Source organism: Triticum dicoccoides, chromosome 3B (genome assembly GCF_002162155.2).
Source record: "Triticum dicoccoides isolate Atlit2015 ecotype Zavitan chromosome 3B, WEW_v2.0, whole genome shotgun sequence".
NCBI classification, from domain to species: domain Eukaryota; kingdom Viridiplantae; phylum Streptophyta; class Magnoliopsida; order Poales; family Poaceae; genus Triticum; species Triticum dicoccoides.
Window position 1 is genome coordinate 90,573,691 of NC_041385.1, and position 18,823 is coordinate 90,592,513.

Consider the following 18,823-nt stretch of genomic DNA (forward strand, 5'->3'; position numbering starts at 1 on the left):
ATATTTGGGAATTTATAGGGCGAAGAAGGGGTGCGGGAGGCCACCGAGGTGGGCACAACCCACATGGGCGCGCCTGGGCCCCGAGGTGCGCCCTGCTGGGTTGTGCCCCCCTCAGGGCACCCCCAGGTGTTGCTCTGGCCCTTTGGATGTCTTCTGGTCCATAAAAAATCCACAAAAAGTTTCGCAGTGTTTGGACTCCGTTTGATATTAATTTCCTGCGATATAAAAAACAAGCAAAAAAACAGCAACTAGCATTGGGCACTGGGTCAATAGTTACTCCCAAAAAATGATATAAAGTTGCTATAAAATGATTGTAAAACATCCAAGAATGATAGTATATTAGCATGAATACTTCATAAATTATAGATACGTTGGAGACGTATCAGGCATGTTTTGATGTGATATTGTCAAGACATGATGAGATATAAATTGTTGTATGAGATGATCATGTTTTTTAAAAGTTATCGGCAACTGGCAGGAGCCTTATGGTTGTCGCTTTATTGTATGAAATGCAATCGCCATGTAATCGCTTTACTTTATCACTAAGCGGTAGCGATAGTCGCAGAAGCAATAGTTGGCGAGACGACAACAACGCTACGATGGAGATCAAGGTGTCGAGCCGGTGACGATGGAGATCATGATGGTGCTTTGGAGATGGAGATCAAAGGCAAAAGATGATGATGTCCATATCATGTCACATATTTTGATTGCATGTGATGTTTATCGTTTATGCATCTTATTTTGCTTAGTACGGCGGTAGCATTAAAGATGATCTCGCACTAAAAAATTCAAGGTATAAGTGTTCTCCCTGAGTATGCACCGTTGCTATAGTTCGTCGTGCCGAGACACCATGTAATGATCGGGTGTGATAAGCTCTACATTCGCATACAACGGGTGCAAGCCAGTTTTGCACATGCAGAATACTCGGGTTAAACTTGACGAGACTAGCATATGCAGATATGGCCTCGGAACACTGAGACCGAAAGGTCGAACGTGAATCATATAGTAGATATGATCAACATAGAGATGTTCACCATTGAAAACTACTCCATCTCACGTGATGATTGGACATGGTTTAGTTGATATGGATCACGTGATCATTTAGATGACTAGAGGGATGTCTATCTAAGTGGGAGTTCTTAAGTAATATGATTAATTGAACTTTAATTTATCATGAACTTAGTCCTGATAGTTTTTGCATATCTATGTAGTTGAAGATCAATGGCCTGTGTTACCGTTCCCATGAATTTTAATGCATTCCTAGAGAAAGCTAAGTTTAAAGATGATGGTAGCAACTACACGGACTGGGTCCGTAACTTGAGGATTATCCTCATTGCTGCACAGAAGAATTACGTCCTGGAAGCACCGCTAGGTGCAAGACCCGTTGCAGGAGCAACTCCGGACATTATGAACGTCTGGCAGAGCAAAGCTGGTGACTACTCGATAGTTTAGTGTTCCATGCTTTACGGCTTAGAATAAGGACTTCAAATACGTTTTGAACATCATGTAGCATATGAGATGTTCCAGGAGTTGAAGTTAATATTTTAAGCAAATGCCCGAGTTGAGAGATATGAATTCTTCAACAAGTTATATAGCTGCAAGATGGAGGAGAATAGCTCTGCCAGTGAACACATACTCAGAATGTCTGGGTACCACAACCACTTGACTCAACTGGAAGTCAATCTTCCTGATGACAGTGTCATTGACAGAGTTCTTCAATCACTTCCACCAAGCTATAAAGGCTTTGTGATGAACTATAATATGCTAGGAATGTAAAATACTATTCCTGAGCTCTTCACGATGCTAAAGGCTGTAGAGGTAGAAATCAAGAAGGAGCATCAAGTGTTGATGGTTAACAAGACCACTAGTTGCAAGAAAAAGGGTAAAGGAAAGAAGGGGAACTTCAAGAGAATAACAAGCAAGTTGCTGTTCTCGGGAAGAAGCCCAAGTCTGGACCTAAGCCTGAAGCAGAGTTTTTCTACTTCAAAGGGACTGGTCACTGAAAGCAGAACTGCCCCAAATATTTGGCGGATAAGAAGGATGGCAAAGTGAAAGGTATATCTGATATACATATTATTGATGTGTACCTTACTAGTGCTCGTAATAGCGCTTGGGTATTTGATACTGGTTCTATTGCTCATATTTGCAACTTGAAACAACGGCTACAGATTAAATGAAGATTGGCTAAGGACGAGGTGACGATGCGCATCGGAAATGGCTCCAAGGTCGATGTGATCGTCGTCGGCATGCTACCTCTACATCTACCTTCGGGATTAGTTTTAGACCTGAATAATTGTTATTTGGTGCCAGCGTTGAGCATGAACATTATATCTGGATCTTGTTTGATGCGAGACAGTTATTCATTTAAATCAGAGAATAACGGTTGTTCTATTTATGTGAGTAATATCTTTTATGGTCATGCACCCTTGATGAGTGGTCTATTTTTGTTGAATCTCGATCGTAGTGATACACATATTCATAATATTGAAGCCAAAAGATGCAAAATTAATAATGATAGTACAACTTATTTGTGGCATTGCCATTTATGTCATATTCGTGTAAAGCGCATGAAGAAACTTCATGTGGATGGGCTTTTGGAATCACTTGATTATGAATCACTTGATACTTGCAAACCATGCCTCATGGGCAAGATGATTAAGACTCCGTTCTCCGGAACAATGGAGCGAGCCACTGATTTATTGAAAATAATACATACTAATGTATGCGGTCCGATGAGTGTTGAGGCTCGCGCGGGTATCGTTATTTTCTGACCTTCACATATGATTGAAGCAGATATGGATATATCTACTTAATGAAACATAAGTCTGAAACATTTGAAAATTTTAAAGAATTTCAGAATGAAGTGAAAAATCATCGTAACAAGAAAAATAAAGTTTCTACGACCTGATCGTGCAGGTGAATATTTGAGTTATGAGTTTGGTCTTCATTTGAAACAATGTGGAATAGTTTCGCAACTTACGCCACCTGGAACACCACACGGTAATGGTGTGTCCGAACGTCGTAACTGTACTTTATTAGATATGGTGCGATCTATGATGTCTCTTACCGATTTACCACTGTCGTTTTGGGGTTATGCTTTATAGACGGCTGCATTCATGTTAAATAGGGCACCATCTAAATGCGTTGAGACGACATCATATGAATTGTGGTTTGGCAAGAAACGTAAGTTGTCATTTTTTAAAGTTTGGGTACAGTAGATATGATTAGAGTACGGTCCACACCAGAGTGGTACGGTAGTCCTGTTCTGGAAGTCATGTTACTAGACCATGACGAACCTATGAACTATGAGGAAGCGATGATGAGCCCAGATTCTGCGAAATGGCATGAGGCCATGAAATCTGAGATGGGATCCATGTATGAGAACAAAGTGTGGACTTTGGTTGACTTGCCCGATGATCGGCAAGCCATAGAGAATAAATGAATCTCAAGAAGAAGACTGACGCTGACGATCTATACCTATACTAATTACAAACTCCCAAGTAATTATCACATTAATTAGAAATTAGGAGCCGTTCATCTGCGGTGGGACCAAATTATTACGATGTAGATTAACCTACGTAATAAAACGTGAAAAAAAAATCATGTTACAAAGTTCTATAAAAAGGCCACGTTACAATGTTTCTTTTTACGTGACCATGTTACAAATTGGTTCATGTTTTTACGGCTCTCCTTCCTTATAGAAAAAGGGAAAAAGATCCTGATCTCAGAAACGAGCCCTTCCCGGCGGCGAACGCCCCGTCTACGATATGATGGGATCTCTTCATCGTCCATAGCTTTCCCTTGCCTGTACATGTCAGCCCACAGCACGACGGCTTCTACCAGCACTCCTCCATGCCAGTAACTCGAGATAGGAAAGGAAGGATCCGGCACCAATTGCCTAGAGACGAACGACCCACAGGTTTGATCTTATAGTCTGTTTCTTCTTGCATCATGTGGAGAGGGAACTGACAAGAGCAAGTAGAATCTAGATCAATTACTTCTTCTCTTATATACTTGGATCTGATTTCTGTTTCTCCCGTTATTCCTAAATAGTTCATGATTTGGTCCCTATTTTAGGGTTTCTTTCTAAGATCGCTCTTCTTTGCATAATCTATCACTTCTCAAGTTATATGCATGAAACTATCAGAATATTATAATCTCTTCCTTCGGTATCTAACATGTACGATTGCTTTGGTACGAGGACTGTTTTGACCGTGACTTAAATGAAAAAGGGTTAGTTCTTCCATGGGACGCCTAGCTGCAGGTGGTAGCGAGATATCTCATAAGCCACCGACTGCATGTTCATGGTGTCCATTATTTCCAGGTCATGTGATACAGAGCCCAGAAAAGAGCACAACTAGCAGGATTGCATGTGCATAATTGAGCAGATTTTCCGTTGGGGATCACTGCTGAAATTTCCTTCACTTATCAATTGAGATCATTGCCTACACCAGGTTAGAGAAGATTTCATTTGAAAATTGATCAACCACCTGACTGGATGGGTTGCGTACACCAGATCAGATCATGGGTGGCGCGGAGTCCTACTATCAACCTCTGATGTTCTCATCGCCTGTGAATGAGGCACGCCAGCGCACAACAGGTCTCTCCGTTAAGGTATGAATAACATACATTTGAATCTATTTTCTATCTAATCTTTACGTCTCCGAATGATTCTATATTCTCCTTCTAATCACGATGGTGTCAAAAACAATGTGCAAAGTGTGCGTGCACTAGGCCCAGAATATTATAACATAATAAATAAACATGAACATTGCTATTTCATCCTGCAACAGTGGCAATATACTGAGCTCTGACTGCGTGCATGTGCAGTTTAATATACAGTGCATTCTTAATGTTAAGACATGAATTATCTATGTATCATGAAAATATGTGGTCGACTTGGAGAACGTAAGACTTCACACAACCTAATTGTCTCTCCTCATGCCTGAAACAGATTGGCCGGAGCAAAGCTTTAGAAGTCTTCCAGCTCATTGTCTCGGTTACAAATTACTAACTCCTCTCCTAATCCTTCATCAACATATGCATGTCTAGGAAATCAGGTCACCGGGCAACACACGTCGCTGTCTTCGTGTACCATGGCCAAGGTGCCAGAATAATGTTTTTCCCCGTAAAACTCCATGGAGCAATTATAGGTAACTAAACATTCATACACCCGTTCCTTTTCTTTCTTTCAGTCACCATGACAAAGCAATTAGGATATCCTCGGTCTAATTAATTTTCCAATTCACTAGAAGGTTAGCACCATCAATAGTCCTTCATGAAACATTGCCTCCGGCCATGTCGATCACCATAAAGTTTCAGCTTCAGCGGGTTGCGGATCGATGATCGCAGCCATGTACTCACATCTGACCATAGAAGCACCGAGCAGCATGCAACATGACATGGAGCAGGTTCTGATTACCATTGTACTAGGTAAGCAATCGTCAATGGTGATATTTTTTTCTATTCTGCCCTGAATTGGTCCATCGGTTTTGTTCTCAAATTTGCAGAAATTAGCTCGATTTTTTTGTTTTAAGTATTTGCTAATTAGGTATTATTCTGGCACGGATCAAACATGCTTCTAGCCTTGGATTATGACTGAATGCAAGGTGATAGGATAAAGATTAAACTTTTTTGTGTCTCTTTATAACACCATAGGCCAAGGTCATTATGCTCTATTCTGTTTCACTTGCATTTAATGACGACCTACACATTCGGTTTTAAATTTTTCTTCTCTTGAGTGTACCAATTCTAGGTATGGTGGTAATAATGTACGCTAATCTTAATGGTGTGTAGAGATGTTCTTTCACCTATTTTCTTCTATTTGTTCTTTGTACTAATCTTGCATCTTGGTTGTGCTTATACATTAAATCATGGAGGATCCCTGTGTGACTTGGTTATGGATCACAACAAAAAACTCCCACGCATTCTCAACAAGAAAACTGCCATACTGTCAAAAAAAATAAAAAACTAGAAAACTGCGTTGCTATTGAGATGCACCTCAAATCTTCCCTTTTTCCATCTTCACGTGAAGTTGACCGAGTCCAGATGGCTAGGGTTTTTCTTGCCCCTTTCGTCCTCGCCGCACGTTTCAGTAATGGCAGATGTGGCGGGAGGCTGCTATAGCATGCTCGACAAGAAAGGAGGGCACCGTCATGACAGGGGTTTTACGAGTGTTGCATCATATTCATCGTCAGTTCGAGGTGATCCAAGGGCTGAAGTCACCGTTTATCTCGACGACTACGTCATCAATCGGCCATCAACAGCGGCGCCCTCCACCTCTCCGTGATCTCCACCAGCACGGCTCAAAGGACTCAAGCAGCCCCCACGCATGCCACAGCTCATTCAGTGTGAATGCATCGTAGTTCAGCCCTGCATGCGGCGCGGCGAGCGCACCCACTTGCTTTGCCCATGGTACAGGTATTTCTGGTGTAAAGATGTGAGAATCCTCAGAGTTTAGTGGATGGAACTTTTGTTGTACGCGAAACCAAAAGTTGGTCTCTTTTCTGTATCAAACGTCTGATTCTAGGGTAAATCTCATAACTACATATGTTTGAGGTAAAAAAGCATCCATCGTGTAACATGTTACTATTTTTCATTTCTCGACCACAATCGGTGCATCTTTTTTAATAGTCTTTTAACATTTCAATTGGGGGTCATGTCTCACTATTGTTATATTGTATCATATGCATGTCATATGTTCCAATTTTACTAAATGTCTATCTTTTCAAGACCATGGAATTCAACATCTCCCTCTTAACCTTGGAACGATGGGACCTTTCCCACAACATAAGCATCACTTTCATATGTCTGTTATGTGGTACACCCCTGTACCTTTTCCAACACAAATATAATGATTTTTATGAGTAATAAATTATTTGATCAACAGTGTTCCTTTATAGTCTCAATCCTGCAAACTATTTTCTTGCTATATCTGAAGTTTGTCTTGGATTGCTTTTGTAGGGAAAATTATGTTGATTGATGCTGCACGTTCGTAAAGCTGTCTTTTTCAGTTATTCATTTTTGGAAGGGCATCGAGGAAAACCTGGATCTATATACAACATATCATCACGTACTGCATACAGACTTGGTATATATAAATATAAGGAAGTTCTATCTGCCTCCTATATAACATTTACTTATTCTTGATCACGATCGATGTTGTGCAATCAAGACTCACCGGCGAGAGCGTTCTTGGTTTTCTTGCCGATCTCATGAATTCCGCATCATGCATCATGTATCAACATACAGCAAATGTGTACCCATTATCTTTTAGTTTCTCAACATAATTTTATATATGGTACAGGTACGTGTGTATGCATCTGGATGTCCTTACTTGACATCCTTTGCTTTTTTCATAGACGATGCATGCCTGTAACAATTTAGTAATGATAGTTCTGTCGCATATAGCACAAACATCAACAATGGCTGGCTTGAAGATGAATTAGGTGATGACTGTGTCCAGATAGTTTGATCAAGTAATAATGTGATACTAATAATGGTAGCTAAGATTCATTCAATTTAATAATGTGATAGACAAACTAGGAGTCGTTCATCTGGTGGGAAGAGTTATTATGGGCTAGATTAGTCCATAGAAAAACACTAAAAAATATAAACCATTCATTTAGTGCGATCGATTTATAACAGTTTTGATTAAATAAAGAGTCCATATCATGCACGCTTCATTCCATGTAAAGTCATGCACGGCTCATCATGTGTTAATGAGAGAAAAACGTAAATGTATAACCATTCATTTGATGGGCCCAAGTAATTATATCTCAAATTGAAATAAAACTATGCGCCAAAAAAATCTGCAAGTTATTTTTAATTTGAGAACGTTTCAGATTTTCCCCTAGAAAACGAGATTTGTGATCATACAATAGACAAATTCTTTTCCACATTGGTTACATCTGGGTGAATGCAAAAAACAGAAAAGAAAACAATCCTTAATTATCTCTTTTCTTTAAAGCTAGCATGCCTTGCTTATCTCCAAAAAAGCGCAAGGCAGTAGGCTTCCTAAAAAACGAAGTATACATCTCCGTGCACGCAAATACACAAAAAGGAAGTCCAGATCTCGCCGCATGGTCCACATTGTGCGCTACGCCGAGGGCAGCCGCCCCTGTTTGCTTCGTCTCCAACCAGAAAATGTGTGCATATATATCAACTGCAGCACTGCCCAGCCTACGCGTACTCCGCTTCGACGATACCCTTGCCGCCAGACATGCCAATCTTACAAAGTGTTCATAGCCTCCCAGCCAATGCCGCTGACTGCGAGCCTGCCTTCTCCATTCAATGAGTAAAAACACAACCTCTTGATATTGACGTATCCCCACAATAAATGAAACACATGAGATCAAAGCACAGAAGAGGAACTTGAATGGAAAATAAACTGCGAGTTCCCTGCATCTTCTCTACTTCCTTTTCTCTTCCTGCAATTTTTGCATGTGCTGCCTGATGTGATGCATTGTATAAGAAAACGACATACATGATTAGGCTTTGCTGCATGGGATTTGATTATGGGAGCTTTAGATATCTTTGGACCACATACAATAGATGTAGACACGTTTGTTGGTTCCTTAGTTTTATGTTATATGTATGTGTTCGGATGTTTTTTAAACCTTATCTATACCAATGAATTATGTTGTTGTGTAGGTTCGTTGAATACGTTCATTGATGCTCTCTATAGTATTTGATTGATGTTGCCCATATATATCTAATTAGGTTTGCAGGATCCTTGCTTTTGTTCATCATCTGTATCTAAGAATGAGCTTAAAAGTTATTAGTTTTTTTATTTCCCTTCATTTTGTTGATACTCAACTACTCGGGGTTTCAAGAGCATTGTCTTAGCGAGCACTTCGACTTAGATGTTGCGAGGTATTAGTGAGCTTCTACAAAGAACGCTGCAGATAATTGACTTATTTAGTTGTTGCATATCCATATGTGTCAAAATATTGTCACTAGACAATGGAGAATATAATTTTCAAAACACATGGTTAATTATGGAACATCCAATTATAGAACATCCATGGATGACTATAGAATGAACGAAGTACTAACTGATGATGATTCAGGAAGAGGTGATTTCTACCCTTGGAAACAACGAATCGACGAGTCAACTTCAAATGGTCAATAAGAATCGGAACTACGTGTGTCTTAAACCCTAAACTAGACACCAAAGTTACAAGTATTTAATAATGTGAAATATTCAAATCTTACATTAAGAAAACTAGCCCGTGCGAATGCATGGGTTGACGACTAGTAACGTTAATGTCTACAAAGCTCGACTTGTTGTGAAAGGTTTTCGACAAGTTCAAGGAGTTGACTATGATGATACCTTCTAACCCATAGCGATGCTTAAGTCTGTCTAAATCATGTTAGCAATTGCTGCATTTTATGATTATGAAATTTGGCAAATGGATGTCAAAACTACATTCCTTAATTGATTTCTTAAAGAAGAGTTCTATATGATGCAACCAGAAGGTTTTGTCGATCCTAAAGGTGCTAACAAAGTGTGCAAGTCCCAGCGATCCATTTATGGACTGGTGCAAACATCTTAGAGTTGGAATATACGCTTTGATAGTGTGATCAAAGCATATGGTTTTATACAGACTTTTGGAGAAGCCTGTATTTACAAGAAAGTGAGTGGAGCTCTGTAGCATTTCTAATATTATATTTGGATGACATATTGTTGATTGAAAATAATACAGAATTTATGGATAGCATAAAAGGATACTTGAATAAGAATTTTTCAATGAAAGACCTTGGTGAAGCTGCTTATATATTGGGCATCAAGATCTATAGAGATAGATCAAGTCACTTAATTGGACTTTCACAAAGCACATACCTTGATAAAGTTTTGAAGAAGTTCAAAATGGATCAGTCAAAGAAAGGGTTCTTGCCTGTGTTACAAGGTGTGAAGTTGAGTCAGACTCAATGCCCGACCACTTCAGAAGATAGAGAGAAAATGAAAGTCATTCCCTGTGCCTCAGCCCGACCACTTTAGAAGATAGACAGAAAATGAAAGTCATTCCCTATGCCTCAGCTATAGGTTATATCATGTATGCAATGTTGTGTGCCAGACCTGATGTGTGCCTTGCTATAAGTTTAGCAGGGAGGTACCAAAGTAATCCAGGAGTGGATCACTAGACAGCGTTCAAGAACTCCTGAAATACCTAAAAAGTACTAAGGATATGTTTCTCGTTTATAGAGGTGACAAAGTGCTTGTCATAAATGGTTACGTTGATGCAAACTTTGACACTGATCCGGATGACTCAAAGTCGCAGACCGGATACATATTTATATTGAATGGTGGAACTGTAAGTTGGTGCAGTTCCAAGCAGAGCGTCGTGGCAGGATCTAAGTGTGAAGAGGAGTACATAGCTGCTTTGGAAGCAGCAAATGAATGAGTCTGGATGAAGGAGTTTATATCCGATCTAGGTGTAATACCTAGTGCATCATGTCCAATGAAAATCTTTTGTGACAATACTGGAGCAATTGCCTTGGCAAAGGAATCCAGATTTCACAAGAGAACCAAACACATCAAGAGACGCTTCAATTCCATCCACGATCAAGTCAAGGAGGGAGACATAGAGATTTGGAAGATACATACGGATCTGAATGTTGCAGACCCGTTGACTAAGCCTCTTCCCCGAGCAAAACATGATCAGCACCAGTGTTAGAATCATTACTATGTAATCTAGTTATTGACTCTAGTGCAAGTGGGAGACTAAAGGAAATATGCCCTAGAGGCAATAATAAAGTTGTTATTTATATTTCCTTATATCATGATAAATCTTTGCTATTCAAGCTAGAATTGTATTAACCGGAAACTCAGTACATGTGTGAATACATAGACAAAACAGAGAGCCCCTAGTATGCCTCTACTTGACTAGCTCGTTAATCAAAGATGGTTAAGTTTCCTGACCATAGACATGTGTTGTCATTTGATGAACAGGGTCACATCATTAGAGAATGATGTGATGGACAAGACCCATCTATTAGCTTAGCATAATGATTGTTAAGTTTTATTGCTATTGCTTTCTTCATGACTTATACATATTCCTCTGACTATGAGATTATGCAACTCCCGAATACCGGAGGAACACCTTGTGTGCTATCAAACGTCACAACATAACTGGGTGATTATAAAGATGCACTATAGGTGTCTCCAAAGGTGTTTGTTGGGTTGGCATAGATCAAGATTAGGATTTGTCACTCCTAGTATCGGAGAGGTATCTCTGGGCCCTCTCGGTAATGCACATCCCTATAAGCATTGCAAGAAATGTGACTAATGAGTTATTTACGAGATGATGCATTACAGAATGAGTAAAGAGACTTGCTGGTAACGAGATTGAACTAGCTATTATGATACCAACGATCGAATCTCGGGCAAATAACATACCGATGACAAAGGGAACAACGTATATTTTTATTATGGTTTGACCGATTAAGATCTTCGTAGAATATGTAGGAGTCAATATGAGCATCTAGGTTCCACTATTGGTTATTGACCGGAGATGTGTCTCGGTCATGTCTACATAGTTCTTGAACTCGTAAGGTCTGCATGCTTAACATTCGATGATGATTTGTATTATGAGTTATGTGTTTTGGTGACCGAAGTTTGTTCGGAGTCCCGGTTGAGATCACGAACATGACGAGGACTCTCGAAATGGTCAAGAGGTAAAGATTCATATATTGGAAGGTTATATATGGACACCTAAATGGTTCCAAAGAGGTTCGGGAATTTATCGGAGTACCGGCAGGTTACCGAAACCCCCCGGGAAAGTTAATGGGCCTCATGGGCTATAGTGGAGAGGAGGAGGCAGGCCGCGGGAGGTGCCCCCCCCCCCCAAGCCAATCTGAATTGGACAAGGGGTGGGGGTGTGCCCCCCTTTCCTTCTCCCTCTCCACCTCTTTCCCCTTTCCCCCTCTCCGTTGGAAGGAAGAGGGGCTGACTAGGACTAGGAGTCCTAGTGGGCTCCCTCCCTCACTTGGCGCACCCCCAGGGCCGGTCGGCCTCCCCTCTCATCCTTTATAAACGAAATTAAGCTTGGGGATGCTGATATGTCTCCAACGTATCTATATTTTTTGATTGTTCCATGCTGTTATATTATCATTCTTGGATGTTTTACAATCATTTTATATCATTTTTTGGTACTGGCCTATTGACATAGTGACGAGTGCTAGTTGATGTTTTCTACATGTTTTTTACATTGCAGGAAATCAATATCAAACGGACACTACTAGGAAAAGGCCTACTAATGGCGCACCTAATTTGGCCATTAATGGCGCATCAGTGGTGCGCCATTAGTGCCACGCCATTAGTATATTTTACTAATGGCGCATCACTGGTGCGCCATTAGTATCTGGTATACTAATGGCGCACCACAGGATGCACCATTAGTATATACAACAGTGCGCCATTAGTATGCCTCCCAGGGGGCCATGTATACCCAGGTGCTTTGGCATACTAATGGCGCACAACAGCAAGATGCGCCATTAGTAACTTCGGCATACTAATGGCGCACTGCCTAATGATGCGCCATTAGTATCCTTTGGCATACTAATGGCGCACTGTGGTGTGATGCGCCATTAGTATGAATATTAGGTTTTTTTATTTTTTTATTTTCTGTTTTTTGCACAGGTTACAAAATGTATAATTGGACAAAATATAGACAGCACACATCAACAACAGATTCATCGAATACAATAGAAGATTAGTCTCTGAATACAATTCATCATATTAGTCTCCGAATTGAAAAGACCGAACAAAGATAGAACATTATATTACAAGTCTCGAGACCGCGAGTAGCGAGTTTCTCTTCACATTACAAGTCGATATCGATCATCTAAACTACCATCACACAGAAGAGAGTTGCGGTCATCACGATGAGCATCATCATGATGAAACTCGTCTTCATCCGGTTCCTCCAACGCTCCCTCCCCCCTCCCGCTAGATAGCGGGCGTATCTAGATTCGGCCTCGGCCCTAGTGGTGTACCCTTTGTAACTGTTACCGCTGAATCAGTGAACCTATCTCCGACACTCCTCCCAGTCGTCGTAGACTCTGGGAACCTTACCCTTGTACACGACATACGTCGGCATCGCTATGCACTAGCCAAACGAAACGTTAGTACCAATTCACAGACAACACATAAGCAATATATAAGTATGCAACAGAATGATCGGAAGAGAAAATCAAGACATTAATAGCATCGATTACATCTAAGTTGAACGACTCTCGAAACCAAAGAGACATACTACAAGTTCATTAAAGTGTAATTACAACATGAGCCAATCGATGTTTCAGAACTAGACACAGCATCACTGCTTTCGACTCGACTCAAGGGACCGGAGCGTGGATGAAGCCGCCGTCTATCGTGGGAGTCATGAAAGAACGGGCGTTGTCAGCCTGCATTTGTAGCATTGTGTCGATGTCACTGTTGGACGATTGATTTCTGAGGTAGAACTGCCCCGAGGTACGAAGGACATCTTGATGGATGATTTCCGCAAACTCCGACTGGATGCGAAACAATTCTTGTCGGAGGTCCGCGTCCTGGATTCCCGACACGCTCTTTGCCCAATCTTTGAGTTTACTCGGTAGCAGAAGTTGATGATGGTCCCGTACGATCGCCCGCATGTGATGGATGGCATAGTAGGCACCCTTCTGACCGCCAGGCGGCTGCTTGACGCAGCAGAACGTCATATTGTGGTAGAACACGTGCTTGCCGTACTTACGAATAGGCCTGGTGAAGGTGCCTCCAGATTTGGCGTAGCCGGGGAGAACATCATCAAGAACCTTCTTGACATTTGTGTAGTCTACGTTTGACTGACGGTCCAGGTCGAAATACGTGGCCATGGAATATTTGGGGCTTAGGAGGATGAGCGTGCAATGTGTGTCACTGCAGAAAACACGGAATGTTAAAAGAAAAACGATCGAAATCTAAGAATTCATATGTTACGGGGCGGTTGAGGGGAGGACTTACTCGGGAAAGTAAGGCACGAGGAAGTTATCCTTATCTTGGTTTGCCAGAATGACGCCTTCGAGGTAAGAACTCGCGACTTGCCGGTCCCCAGCGCTGCCCAAGATCTTGGCACACATGTAGAAGGGGTCGACTATCACAATGTTCGGGGTCTTGTCGCGAATGATCCGCATCTCCATACTCAGCGAAAATAGCCGAACGAAGGTGTAGTGCAGCGGATGAAGGTTCATCATAGCGTGGATGTCATCAAACCGCAGGACGATCGTACGCCCGATGGAGTTATCCACAAAGCCCTAGCCCTCTGGCACCTTGGCCGTGAAAACCGGGTATGCCACATCCTTCTCTCTGAGACGCCGCTTCTCCAAAGAAAGAACACTGTCATGCAGACTCCACATAGCACCGGTTGCAGCATTGAGCATATTTGTCGGTAGCATCGCCCTGCCCGCCACATGCACCCTCCTCGAGATATCCTCAGGTGAAGGTGGCCCGTCCTGAGCATGGATCGTACTCGGTGCCGGCTGGCTCGCACCCTTGTTAGTCTTTCTTTTGCGTGCCTTCTTCTCCTGTAATGGCACCAAGTTCTGCTCATAGACCGCCTTCTTGAGTGTGTTTGGGCTGATAATATTTCGCACCTCGCCTATCTGAGGCTCGGTGAAGTCGGCAGCTGGAGGCGTCTCCTGAGAGCTGAACGGCAGACGACGCCTGTTGCAACTTGGCTTCTCGGCGGTACCAGCTAGATCGCGCACGTCTTTTGTTGGGTTGGGTTCTTGAGAAGGAGCCCCCATGAAGTCGCCATCGTACCCATGTTCGGCAAAGTACTGATCGACGTTGCCAAATGTATCGTCGTCGTAGTCGTTCTGATCCTGTGCCATATGCATGTTTGGATCCAGTGGCATAGGGATGTCCGGCACCGTTGCCGCGGTCTTGCCATGGGGCCGACTTGGCGCCGACACGACTGGCGGTGTTGTCTTTGGGGTGGTGTCCCCCGCCCCCAAACGAATCTGGCTCTTCGGCCAAAGCAGGGGCCAGCTCAGGCAGGCGCTGAGGGTCATCACGTCATCATCGGCGGCCCCGACGGGTCGAATCGGAGGTAACAACTCGTCGCAGCCTGGCAGCACCCGAACCAGTTGAACCCTAAACAAGTTGGGTGGCATCTGGGTACCGTGGAACAAGGGGTTGCCCGGTTGAACGATTTGGCCCTTGAGGACATCGACCAACTCGTTGTTCATGAAGTGCAGGAGAGTGTAGGGAACATCGGCGGCGCCCTGCGAAAACATGTAGGGCGTCAGGGATGCCCAGTCAAAGGCAAGGAGATGAAGTCCTCGGCCGAGAGAGGCTTAATTAGTTACCGTGATGATGGCGTCAAGCTCAGCTAATGTCGAGGCACTGCCAACGGCGGGCGTGCAGTTGACGGAGGGGCCGCTTGCTGCAGAGGTGCCAGCCGGCGTACACCCGGGTGCATTAAGCTCCCGTGCCGGCGTCGGAGACACCAATGCCGCATCCGTCGGAGACACCAATGGCCCCGCCATCGCATTCTGCGAGTTGCTGGCCGTGAAGCTAGGAATCGGGGGCGGCCCCTGTTCGCCGCCCGCAATCCACGCACTCAACCCCTGGATCAAGGTAGGCACAATGGCGGTGATCGTCGCTCCGAGTCGTTGTTCCACTTGCTCTTGGACAATCTCTGGAATCCGCGCCACCTGTGCCTTGAGTTCTTGAACCTCGCGCGCCTGGCTTTCCGAGCTGGTCTTTTTCTCCTTCCGCACACCAGCGGTATAGTATGACCCCCATTTTGTGGACAAGCCTTTGCCGGCCACACGACCAGCTGACGTCGGCTTACTAAGCTTATCCTTGTTCTTCATTACATTCAACGCCCTATTTAGAGTGGTGTCCCAAGGGTTGCTCGTAGTCGACCCCGCGCTACTGCTTTCAATCGCCTGCAGAAGGAATGTGAACCATTTAGAAATTTGGCTTCATTAATTAGAAATTCTCCGGAATCGTCTGCTCCGCCGGCATCATCATCTTCATGATCATGCCCGTCATCTGCTCCGGCATCTTCCTCATCATCATGTCCTGCATCTTCTACACGATGACTGTGTACAGCATCACCGTCGTGATCATCTCCTGGGGATTCTTCGTCTTCTCGCCCGCCCGAGCCGCGGTGGTTGTCTTGCTGCCCTTCCTCATTTCTTGCCTGGCCCCATGGACGACTTCGTAGTCATCTTCATCACCTTGCCACTGATAGCCATCCATGAAACCACGCAAGAGAAGGTGGTCCCGCACCTGCCCGGAATCCGGGTCCGCAATAAGGCTCTTCAGCTTGCATCTTCGACACGGACATCTTATCTCCGTCTCGTTCTTTTGAAGCATCTCGGCCTTCGCGGACCTCAAAAACCTATTCACGATGCCTTCGGTCATCGTGCGGACCATGGTCGCCTGCGGGGTAGAGCAAAACGATATTTTAGAACCAAGAAAAATTTTGGCATGACTTTCCCTAAAATAGGACCAAAAAGAATGCTTAATGCCAAAATTCTCGCCGAAACAGAAATGACTCAACATTCCGGCAAAATATTGGCAACTATCGCATTTCAAATACCGGTACACCTCCAAACACAAACACATATGCAACACCACAAACATATGCAACACCACGAACATACATAGATCTAGCTAGGCCATAAAAAGTGCATGTGCACATTGTTGTAGGGAGAACAACATAAATATAGCTTCCCCCTTACTTACCTATCAAAACAAGGTAATTAAACCACTTAATTTGAATGAATCTATGGTGGAAATGAGGTGAAAAAGAGGAGGCACCCGAGACAAGGAGGAGGCGGTGGAGAGAATGAAGTGGGGGGAAAGTGAGTGTGAGTAGGAGAGGTTGTCCAAAATATCTTGTTGCTGCCCACTTACTAATGGCGCACCAACCACTAATGCGCCATTAGTAATCCAGGTTACTAATGGCGCACCATCTGGTGGTGCGCCATTAGTAGTTTTGCAAAAAAAAAATACTAATGGCGCACTGCTCCAGTGTGCGCCATTACTAGTTTAAACTAGTAATGGCACACGGTGGAGAAGTGCGCCATTAGTTTGCAAAAAAGGAATAAAAAATATAATAAAAAAACAACATTAGTGGCGCACTTTCCGACAGGTGCGCCATTACTAGTTACAACTAGTAATGGCGCACTTCGTCTGGATGCGCCATTAGTATGTTTGGACAGGCGCACTAGTTCAAAAAAAAATTGCTACCAATGGCGCATCTTGGGCCTGGTGCGCCATTAGTAGTTTCAACACTAATGGCGTAGCAGAATGTGGTGCGCCATTAGTATATACTAATGGCGCACCGCCCGTCTGGTGCGCCATTAGTGTCAATCCCATCTATAGCCCTTTTTCTAGTAGTGAGAGTCCAAACGCAACGAACTCCTGGAGGATTTTTTAGGCAAGAAGAAAGCAAGTGGGCCAAGGAAGCACCTGGGGGGCTGCTCGAGGGGAGAAGCACCCACCAGGGCATGCTAGGGGGGCCAAGCGCACCCAGGTGGGTGCTGCCCACCTCGAGTGCCCCTCGAACCGCCTCTTTGCTCTATAAATACCCAAATATTTTAGAAACCCTAGGGAAGTCGATGAAATATTGATCCAGCCGCCGCAGAGTCCACAACCACCAGATACAATCTAGACACCGTCATGGAGGGGTTCACCACTTCCATTGGTGCCTCTCCTATTATGCATGAGTAGTTCTTTGTAGACCTATGTGTCCATAGTTAGTAGCTAGATGGCTTCCTCTCTCTCTCTCCCTCTCTATCTCTCTCTCTTGATTATCAATACAATGGTCTCTTGGAGATCCATATGATTTAAGTCTTTTTGCGGTGTGTTTGTTGGGATCCGATGAACTTTGAGTTTATGATCAGATCTATGTTTTTATCCATGAAAGTTATTTGAGTCTACTTTGATACCTTATATGCATGATTGCCTATAGCCTCGTATTTATTCTCCGATATTTGGGTTTTGTTTTGCCAACTTGATCTATTTATCTTGCAATGGGAAGAGGTGCTTTGTAGTGGGTTCGGTCTTACTATGCTTGATCCCAGTGATGGAAGGGGAACCGACACGTATGTATTGTTGCTACTAAGGATAACAAGATGAGATCTATATCTCTACAATAGATAAACGGATCTCGTCTACATCATGTCATCGTTCTTATTGCATTACTCCGTTTTTTCATGAACTTAATACACTAGATGCATGCCGGATAGTGGTCGATGTGTGGAGTAATAGTAGTAGATGCAGGCAGGAGTTGGTCTACTAATCTTGGACGTGATGCCTATATAATGATCATTGTCTGGATATCATCATGATTATTTGAAGTTCTATCAATTTCCCAACGGTAATTGTTTTCCCACTGTTTGCTATTTTTCTTGAGAGAAGCCACTAGTGAAACCTATGGCCCATGGGTCTCTTTTCATCATATTTGCCTTTGCGATCTATTTTCCTTTGCATTTATTTTCAGATCTATTAAACCAAAAATACAAAAATACCTTGCTGCAATTTATTTGTTCCGTGATGTATTTATCCTATCTACCACTTTTACCTCATGCTATTTGCCTATCTTGAGGCGCCGTACCCGGAAGGGATTGACAACCCCTTTAACACGTCGGGTTGCGATTATTTGTTATTGTGTGTAGGTGCTATTTACATGGTGTGAGGAGGTTCTCCTACTGGTTCGATAACCTTGGTCTCATCACTGAGGGAAATACCTACCATCGCTATACTGCATCATTCCTTCCTCTTTGGGGAAATACCGACGTAGTTCTAGCACACATCAAAAGGAATTTCCGGCGTTGTTGCCGG

The 18,823-nt window shown here is 43.1% G+C and overlaps 1 long non-coding RNA gene across 1 annotated transcript; it reads left to right on the forward strand.

The window, feature by feature from the left end:
• The first annotated feature begins 5,055 nt into the window (after positions 1 to 5,055).
• Positions 5,056 to 7,239, forward strand: LOC119280889. Its single transcript, XR_005138203.1, has 3 exons — positions 5,056 to 5,153; positions 5,253 to 5,433; positions 6,964 to 7,239. It is a non-coding gene; the product is annotated as an uncharacterized LOC119280889 (long non-coding RNA).
• Positions 7,240 to 18,823: the final 11,584 nt, after the last annotated feature.